Source organism: Podarcis bocagei, assembly GCF_964188305.1.
Source record: "Podarcis bocagei genome assembly, chromosome: 2".
NCBI classification, from domain to species: domain Eukaryota; kingdom Metazoa; phylum Chordata; class Lepidosauria; order Squamata; family Lacertidae; genus Podarcis; species Podarcis bocagei.
In genome coordinates, this window is record NC_138126.1 from 105,369,359 (window position 1) to 105,379,738 (window position 10,380).

General features: G+C 43.0%; 1 long non-coding RNA gene across 1 annotated transcript; it reads left to right on the forward strand.

The window, feature by feature from the left end:
* Window positions 1–8,401: 8,401 nt before the first annotated feature.
* On the forward strand, window positions 8,402–9,844 carry LOC308579941. Its single transcript, XR_014004653.1, has 2 exons — window positions 8,402–8,740; window positions 9,175–9,844. It is a non-coding gene; the product is annotated as an uncharacterized lncRNA (long non-coding RNA).
* Window positions 9,845–10,380: the final 536 nt, after the last annotated feature.

The window sequence follows — 10,380 nt, forward strand, 5'->3', positions numbered from 1 at the left end:
GCATGTGCAGAAGCGTTAAAACGCACTTCGCACATGCACAGAATTGCTAAATCACACCATGCGCATGCGCATATGCAGCGCTTCAGCTTCCGTCAGTTCTGTGTTTTGAATGGGTCTCCGGAATGGATCTAGTCCGTAACACAAAGTTCCACTGTACTGGACTGTCCACACATCATTTTGCTTTACTGCATTATTGCTATCCAGAGGGGCACTTTTGCACTGTAGCGCAACAAAAGTGGGACATAAAAACTAAACTAACCTGAAACACTTGTGGTATAAAAAGTGATAGCATTTCAGCAAGATGTTATGGGACATGCACTGAAAGGAAACAAGGCAGTATGCATGCCCTGAAACTTATCCAGGCATAAATAGTATTAAAAGTGGTATAACTGCCCCGATACCATCATGAGCACAGATCATCATGAATGCACAGTAAAAACCACATCTGGATGGGCCCTTAGATCATAGTTTGTTGTACATTAAGGCAAAGAAGAGCCTATACTTTTCACACAAGGTGAGCCACAATTGTAGAGCCATGATGCTAAAGGCATATTTTAATATCATCCCTCAAGATGAGGTGGCCTTGCTTCCAACCTTAGGGTCAAAAATGTCCAATGGAGCGAGCTAGAAGGTCAAGCATATAACAGTGTAATCATTTACATCAGTCTTCCCTCACATGGTGTCTGCCAGATGCTGCCATGGCCACTGGACGATGGGAGTTGTAGTCCAAAACATCTATAGGACACCGGGTTGAAATGTTTTGTTCTTTTTGAAGTTAGCCCCCTTAAGTTCAGTGGGATTTACTTCCAGGTAAGTATGCTTAGAATTGCAGCCTTAAGAACTCTTTAGTTGTTTTTATAACGGGGTAATATGCATGGAAAACTGAAGATCAGATTGCACACAATGTTCACAAAGCTTCTTTTTTTAAGATAACTTTGAATTGGGGCAAAAGTCACCAATCCTAAATTCTGGGGATCAATGTCATAGCAACAGTGCAACTTGCAACTTCAGTTCCCAGATCTCATGGGCTCCAGAGGAATGTTGGGTAATCCCCTTTTATGGAAGGACTTTATCCAAGAAACCCTTAAGTGATTGTAAAATTAGTTCCTTTCTTTAGGACAGGAAAAAATTCACTGCTGCCTTGGCTGGTGTTAACAGCTCCCAGCTTGGTTCCAGCAGGCAGATGGCACTACCATAAGCATTTCCCCTCAAATCCCAGATAATTACATATTTTGACTTGTTCTAATTCATATTCTTTATGAATTCATAGTCATATTATTCAAAGAAGAATTCGTAGCGAGAAGGGCAGGCTTCAACTAAAACCGCATTAAGGCTTTAAAAACAACAACACTTCCCTTTAAAATATTCTTTTTGACAAAATGTTCCATGAACGCTTCAGCACAATTTGTGTGGTAGAGATAGCAGGTTGATATCATAAACAAGTAATAAAAGAGACAAATTATGTGATAATTAAAATAAGGAATCATGCTAGTGACAGGAGATCAGAAATCAAATTGGGCACATAAAAGCCGATGCTAAATTGGTTGATTTCGATTTTGTATAGTTTATGGAATCAGAGTCAACAGGTTTCATTTCAGTTTATGACAGGCATAGGCAAACTCCTGCCCTCTAGATGTTTGGGACTACAATTTCCATCAACCCTGACCACTGGTCCTGTTAGCTAGGGATGATGGGAATTGTAGTCCCAAACATCTGGAGGGCTGGAGTTTGCCTATGCCTGGTTTATGATATAACCCTTTGAGGTAGTAAAATTACCAGGACTGTCCCTGGAAAATAGGGACACTTGGAGGCTCTGAAATCATAGATGTTCAAGCAACTGATACTGCTTTTAGCTTAGAACAACTTGCTTCCATTATCGGTGAATGGAAGGAAGAGGCAGTTCCCCTGCTTTGGTGTAGCTGTAATGAAACAGCAATAACCTTCTTGATGGTCACTCGTATCATTAATCTTTGAAGAGGTGACTTGGAATTAGGGGTTTGTGTCTGGCCTGTGAGTGCATCTGCTCTCTGCCGCAATTGTTAAATGCATCTTTTAACTGAAAATGTCCCCCTGGTTAAAGAAATGTCTTGTTTTAATCACTATGAGGAAGCTTAAGAGCAAGGCACTCTCTCATACCACGACCGGTAAATACTATGATTATTTTTCACTGGCTTAGAGTCGGGATTCTTCATTGTCTGTGTCTTTATTGGACTGTGAAATGGTTATCTAGCTTGTCAGATGCAGCCACCGGCCTTGTTGTTAGTGTTTCTGCAGGAGGGGATACAGCACATGGGCGGAGGGGTTGACAAGTTGTCATTAGCCATTAATTAGCCATTCTGGAAGTAAAAAACTATTGACTGAGCCTCAAATTTACACCCAGAAAATCCTCTGTGCGTGCACGTACTTGTGTGTTTAGAAAAGAAATATTATCCATCCGCCATGAAGAGAAAATGTTTTTCACAGGGAAAACTGACTCTGTGCCAAAGCCAATCTGCTAATTACCTTCTGATTAATGGATTCACTTTTGACATTGCTGAGTTCCGGGGAATCCTCTCCTTCATATTGGTCACTCACACCTGCGTCCAAACAAATGGATGGCTTACCACTGGATTTTAAACTGTGCTGTAAATTAAAGTTCATATTCTCATGTGTTTGCCTCCTCTTAACGTTCCCTGTTATGGATGTTGCTGAATTTAGGACAAGGAAACAAAGGTGATGGTGTGGCGTTTAATGTACTGATGATGTGATTCCCTTCAGATTTATCAACAGAATTTCAGTTCTTCATTTTTTTAAAAAAAGCATTATTCGTAGTGAGTTTTTGATTAAAAAATATTTTTTGAAATTTTTCATTTTAGGCAATAATAATAATAATAATAATAATAATAATAATAATAAGAAGAAGAAGAAGAAGAAGAAGAAAAAGAAGAAGTTCAGCTATATTTCAGTCAGCTGTGCAGTGTAGTGGTTAGAGTGTTGGACTAAGGCTGGGGAGTCCTGGGTTCAGATTCCCACAGATGCATGAAGCTCACTGGGTGACTTTGGTTGCTCATTCTCTTTTTCTGATACACTACTTACCTGTTAGGACTGATGGGAGGATAAAACGATATATGGCACCTCATGCTCCATAAGGAAGGGTGGTGCTATATGCACTGCAAATCTTTGGAATGCCTTTGAAATAACTTTTGCCATGGCATCCTCCAAAGCATGTTGGGAGATGTAATTTGGTAAGGGCAAAAGTGTTAGAGATGTTAAGTATAATTGGTTTAATTAATGTATGTGTATTAATGAAGGTTTAAAATGGAAAATGGCTAAATGTGTGTTGCTAACATTGGGGTTTTTCCACAGTGGACTCTGAGCTCTTGCTGAGTTGATAATTAACTAACTGATTGTTGTAACCTTAGATCATGTGATGAAAGTATTGGGTTGCAAATCTCCATTTTGAAGTGAGTTGCCTTTGAGTCTTTGCCTCTCAAACTCCATGGAGTGAGGATGTAAATTAAGCTTCCTAAGGCCCATGGAGGCTGTGGGGAGAGACAGACCTCTGCTTCTAGGTCTGTTTGGATTAGTTCATATTTTCTAAGATGCTGAGCCTGTGCTGGACAGCACAAGACACTGTATGGATATTTTGGATGTATCTTTGATGCTTATGTTCTGTTTTTAAAGAGTTATGCCTGTACAAGTTTGAACAATTTTTTAATGGGTCTGGACAATTCTTCATTTCCAAAAGGAGTCAGTTCTTATGCTTCCAGTCGCTTCAAACTGTGCAAAATTAATATCTGTAACAGAGATCTCTGCCTCCCTCACACAGAAGTACAGTTCACAGCTTCCAAGGATGGAATGGGATTAGATACAACATTTACAATACTACTCCACCATAAAATCCAGAAATCCAGAAGACACAAATATGATCTTCACTCAAGATTAGGGATGGAGGAGAAATTCGATCCTGTTTGCATTTAAAACCGAATCTACTAAATTCACATCTTACAAATTCTACAACTCCTTGAAGAAATGCGGAAAAAGGAGAAACTAAGAGAGCCAAATTTTACATATTGCTGTATCCCTTCTCAAGCATGTGATGAGGTGTATCCTGCACTGCAGGGGGTTGGACTAGATAACCCTTGGGGCCCTTCCAACTCTATGATTCTATGTTTAGTTTGCCCTGCGCAGAACAAAATGAATCCTCACTAACACGGAATCCAGTAAAGAAAAAGCCCTTACAACCCCCCCTCTTTTTTGCCTTCCTCCCTCTCTCACACAGACAAGAATCTAACCAAAGATAAACTCTTGTAAGCCCTTTTGCTTTCAATGGAAGTTATTTAAGCATATTTTTAATTCCCCCATTGGGACCTAATCCCCCCTTTTAGCTGCAGGTACTTTACATTTTCTTTTCAAAACTATTATTAGTCAGTAAAATTGCAGGAAGGTAATCAGAGAAGGGTATTAGATAGGATATTATTGGCACGTTTCTGGTTGGGGGAGTGGGGGGAAGCAACATTCCAAGGCCATTTTCAGATGAAAAGTTACTACCCCTTATCTCACAGTATTTCCTGTTTGGTTCCTAGCATTAGTTGGCAATATTAGTTAACGATAACCTGAGTTCTTGTCTTCTCTTCCTGCTGCTTTCATTCCAGCAACTTCTGTGTGACATTTGTAACATTCAGATTTGCAGCCAGCATGGCCCCATTTACACTGTACATTTAAAGCAGTACTGCTTTAAACCATCATGGCTTCTCCCAAAGAATTCTGGGAAGTCTAGTTGGTTAAGGGCACTGAGAGTTGGTAGGAGAGCCCCCTATTCCTTTCACAGAGTGACAATTCCCAGAGGGAATGACTTTTAAACCACTCAGAGAATTGTAGCTGAAAAATAAAATCAAAACCAAAACAGCAGCAATAGACATGAAAGAAAACACATGTTTTAGGGTTGCCATATTTCGAACAGTGAAAATCTGGACAGAAAAGTTGCTGAGCTTTTTTGGCAAAGCTGTTCTTGTTTGCAAAAATGACACTACTGCCATGGGCTGTCATACATCCATACATCTGGATTTTCCCGGGCACTTTGCCGATTTCCTCCCGGGAACTGCTAGAGACAGGAGTATTCCAGACGTATGGCAACCCTAGAGTCAGTACCTACCTTTCCAACAGTAAACAGCCTATGTTGGAAAAAATCAACATACTGGTACCACCAAAGGAAGTATCAGGGAAAGTAATTTATTGTCCTGACCTCAGGGTCAGTACAAGGAGACCACCTGCAGTCTAAATCAATGTCATTCATTGCAAGCTGCAAAATATTTTGTAACTTTAGGACTCTGTGAATAATACTTTGCCACTGTGATATCTGAATAACGGATGTTTCTGCTGCGAGCGCATTAGGAGTTAATCAAACATCCACACACAGTGCAATTGAAGGATGATGAGGAAAGTGTATTATGCAACTTATGCAAAAAGTTCTTAAGGGGTGTGAATTGGAAGTCAGGCATTTATTAAATAAATTGATTGAAGGATTTGTTTGCTATCCTTTGCTGCTGGTAACACACAGGCATGTGCAGCTATGGAGCTACACCTGAGAGTCATAGTTAATCTGGCTTATCAAAAGCATCATCTTTCCGATAGATGCGCTTTGAGCTGATCTTAAGTATTTAGGTTCCCAATGCAAAATATTAAGTTTATTTATTGGCTGAGTGAAATACCAGCTTGTCATTCTCCATTTATATGAAGCAGAATAACCTTCCTTGAATATTGAGATTGGAATGAAATTTGGCATGTATGCTCAGGACACAGTTCTGTGTCCATATCCCAGCTTGAACATTGGCTTTGTCAGAAAAGATAGATTTCACTGAAAACTGAGAAATTCTACAGAGACTTCATTCATTATGTGCACACGTTTAAGTTGATATTCCCCATTTGAAATTCATAGCCAGCAAGACAAATCCCCCTCTACTTCAAATACATGTTGCAAAGCATGCAATGTCTAAAATACTGTGATTTGCTCTATTATATTGATACCCTGTGTCCAATACAGTATCACTGCTCCCTTTATGTACATAGTTTCTACAGTCTCCAAGGGGACAGAAAGGAGCAGTGAAGGGGCCGGAGGTTGAATTTCTCATTGGTTTGAAGTAACTAGCCATTTTTTGCGGCTAACACTTGACATTCTTGCCCTAAAGCATTTATGATCCAAAAGGACTTAAGCCCCAAAGTTTCAAATTTCAAAAATCCAGCTGCACTTCCCATGCATGTGACTTACTATATTTATTCATAGAACAAACAGGATGCCCCGAGTATGTGGAGAAGAGCAAGATTGGGACGACAGCCCCAGTGCTGACCTTTGTGGATTTGGATCAATGTCTAGGCAGAGCCAGCGGGCAAATAGCTTGTGTGCACAGAGGTTCTGCATGCGAGACCAGGAAACCTGCCGAAACAACAGGTCTCTCAATCACACGGAGTGAAATTATGTGCATACTTGACCAGGACGCAGGCCAGGAAGCCTTTTTATTTTTTATTTTAAAAAGAAGAAGAAGAGAAGAGTTTGGATTTGATATCCCGCCTTTCACTACCCTTCAGGAGTCTCAAAGCGGCTAACATTCTCCTTTCCCTTGCTTCCCCACAACAAACACTCTATGAGGTGAGTGGGGCTGAGAGACTTCAGAGAAGTGTGACTGGCCCAAGGTCACCCAGCAGCTGCATGTGGAGGAGCGGAGACGCGAACCCGGTTCACCAGATTACAAGACTACCGCTCTTAACCACTACACCACACTGGCTCTCAGTTGAAAAAGCTTGAACTGCATTGCAACATTTGGACAAAGTGAGGATTTTGAAGGATGGCGGTATTTCTCTCTTCACATTTTATTCTCATGTTGAATTTGAAAGATTTGGCTTCAAATGCAAACTCAACCAGATATTTTCCCCCTAGCCTGAGTTCTAGCCAAAGATTTTTCCCTGAGCCCGAACCTGCCTCTAAATTATGCCAAGGCCCGCAAGAAACAAAGAGGTGGTAGAGAGGGATCTACAGCAAGCAAATAACCCCAGGTTCTAAATAAAACAACAGCTTCCTTCTTCATTACTTGCACATGGCAGCTCCGACACATATTTGAAAATTAAAAATTTCAAAACAAGAGACTTTGCACTCCAGGGAGAATCTGCTGGCACTCTTCCCCTGGTGTTTGAAGGCTCCTTCCTCCCCCCTTCCCCCATGCCACGTGATCTCTGTTTCTCTCCTACAAGGGCTCAGTATATATATAAGCCACACACAAACATCTCAGCTACGCATCCGTGCCCTGCGGCAACACTTGTTTCATCAAATTTAGATTAAAAGGTGCAATTTGCCTAAGAAAGCCTACCGCTCCCAGGATGAGACGCAACTCTTTCTTTCTGTTCCCTCCCCCCTGCCGCTCTACCGGCAGAGTGACCCCCTCCCTCAAGCCCCACATCATGTGCCACCAAGAGGATCGCTCGCGAAATTGTACGCTATTGATTTTAATTCAGTCTCTGTGATCTTCCGGCTTTACACATGAAGCTGAGGAAAGGGATGGGGTTTAATTTGCAACAGTAGGAAGGGTGCTTCTTTCCTTCCTTCTCTCCCCCCCCCCTTTTTAAATTGCCTGAGGTTAGGCGTGTTTATACTTAAATTAAATGTCACACTGCTGGGAAATCAGGGATATAAAAGGAGAAGCTTGCAAAGTGTCGCAGAAAAATCAGGGGGATCCCTGTCAGTGCTAGAAGAAAGGCAGTTGGAGCAACCTTCTTTCAAAGGAGCATTGTGTAGAATTACAAGAAATGAGCCCAAGGGCATTTAAAGGGCCCTTTTAAGCTTTGGCTAGCTTATTATGTATTTCACAAGATGTATGCGCTCCATGATTGTAATAAAACCTCAATGTGGTCAATGAAAAAAAAATGAAGCAATAAAATAATCAGTAAAATACAGTTGAAAACAACTATTTAAAACCTTCCGAAAATCAATGGTAAGTTAAAATCCAGATGAACAGCCACATGTCAACAATCTACATGTCTAGATAGACTTGCTTAAATGAAAATGTTTTTAGTAGGTGCTGAAAAAAAGGGTACAGCAAAGGCAGTGGCCTGATGTGAATAAGCAGGGAGTTTCAAAGTCTGGGTGCACCAAAAGAATGGGTTGCACAGATTGAATCTCTTGACTGGGCATATACGGGGATAAGGTGACCTTGCTAATAACAACAACAATAACAACAACAATAATAAAATTTATTTGTACCCTGCCCTCCCCGGCCGGAGCCGGGCTCAGAGCAGCTAACCTCATATAAATAACACAGTATACATAAAAACTGGCATCAATTAATTAAAACACATCTTAAAATTAATTCAGACAAATTAAAATCCTGACAAATGGCAGTTATCAGCTTAAGACTGAGAGCGGTTAATACTTGCCAGGACCAACTGTTTTCATTGATTCATTGATGATTCATTGATATAAGGACCTGTGAACAGGATGGGAGGCTCATTCACGCTTGTTCTTATACAAAGGAAAATAGGTCAGACTGCTCCCTGGCCAAGGGCCTGGCGGAACAACTCCGTCTTGCAAGCCCTGTGGAAAGATGTCAAATCCCACAGGTCCCTAGTCTCTTGTGGGAGACCGTTCCACCAGGCCGGGGCCATAGCCGAAAAGGCCCTGGCTCTGGTCCAGGCCAGTCTAATTTCCCTGAGGCCCGGGATCTTCAGAGTGTTATTGTTTGCAGATTGTAAGGTCCTCCGTGGGGCCAGTGGCGTAGCGTGGGGGGTGCCAGGGGTGCCAGCCGCACCGGGCGCAACATCTGGGGGGGGGGCGCGCTCGCTGCCTCCGGAGTCGCCGAAGAGCCTCGAGCGCAGGCTGTAGCGGAGCCGCATGTCTCGCGGAACCGACGAGCTGTGCGCGCATCCGGGCTGAAGGCGCCCGGCAGGCAGCGGCTCTCAGCCCTCGCCGCGGAGGACGCGCCAGGCAGCCCCTCTTCACAGCCCCGCCTCCGCCGCTGCTGCTGCAGCAGCTGGGCCGTTGAATTTTCCTCGCCTCTCTGCCCCCCTCCTCCTCCGGGCAAGCGGCGTCGTTTGGGCGGCAGCGGGGGGCGCAAATTACTTGCCTTGCCCCGGGTTAGGGGGCGCAAATTACTTGCGTTGCCCCGGGTGCTTACAACTCACGCTACGCCGCTGCGTGGGGCATACCAGAGGAGGCGGTCCCGTAGGTATGAGGGTTCTAGGCCGTATAGGGCTTTGAAAGTTAAAATCAGCACCTTAAACCTGGGTCCCAAGCTGTACCAATAGCGACACCTCGAACTTGGCCCGGTAGCAAATGGGCATGCAGCGCAGGTCTCTGAGCACAGGCGCTTATATGCTGATGTGGTCTCACTCCTGTCAGCAACCGCACTGCAGCATTCTGCATCATCTACAGCTTCTGGGTCAAGCGCAGTGAGTTACAGGGATCCAATAGTGAAGTAACCAATGCACAAACTACTGCAGCCAAGCTTTCTTGGTCCAGGAATGGTCATTGCTTTGTACCAGTTGCAGCAGTTTTAGCCCCGGGACACAAAGCTGGATTCAGAAGCACCTTCACGCTGTGAACCTTCTCCTTCAGGGGCAGTGCAATCCCATCCAGGGGAGGCAACTGACCGATTTCTTGGACATGAGACCTGTTATGTACTGAAGTTCTCACCCTGGGCCAGCAGGGGGATACTGTAGATAGTTATGCAAATGAAGGATCGAAAGTGACGTTCAGTGATTGGCTAGTTACAGAAAATGGTTATTGTTGCATTCTAGTGGAGCTCTATATAAGCAGGCTGACTGAGCTCCTCAGTTCAGTTCTGTTCCAGCTTACAAATAAAGAGCTGCTTTGGAAGAATCGCTGTGTTGTCTGATATGTTCGCCCACAACTTAACAAGACCCACACCGCCTCCATCTAGTTGCAATGTGGTGAGTGCTGGTGGGATTTCAGATTTCTCTCTCTCTGTATATGCATTCTTAGGAAGTTTAAAGTCTCCCTCCTGTATATCACCGCAATCAAGCGGCAGAAACAGTCTGTGCATCTTAAGATAATTACTGCCATCGCTTTCAATATTTTATTCTGGATATTGTTCTCCTCTTGTTTCCATGTTGATTTTGCTGAATTGTTTAACTTCACTATCGTGAGTAGCCTTGGGATTCTCAATGAAAAGGTGGCATAGAAGTGTTTTAAATGAATGAAAGTAAATAACAACGCATCGTAGGAAAGTGTTGAAAGCCTCGTAAAATATTTAGCGTTGGTTTTGATAAAGTGCTTTAGGGTGCTTGGCGTGCTTATACATTATGTCAAAACTCGTTATCTCATTAAAAGCTGTCAATGTGAGCAAAGGGATTTCATCTTTGGCATGCAAGCCTCATCCGCAGGCCCGTCGAGCT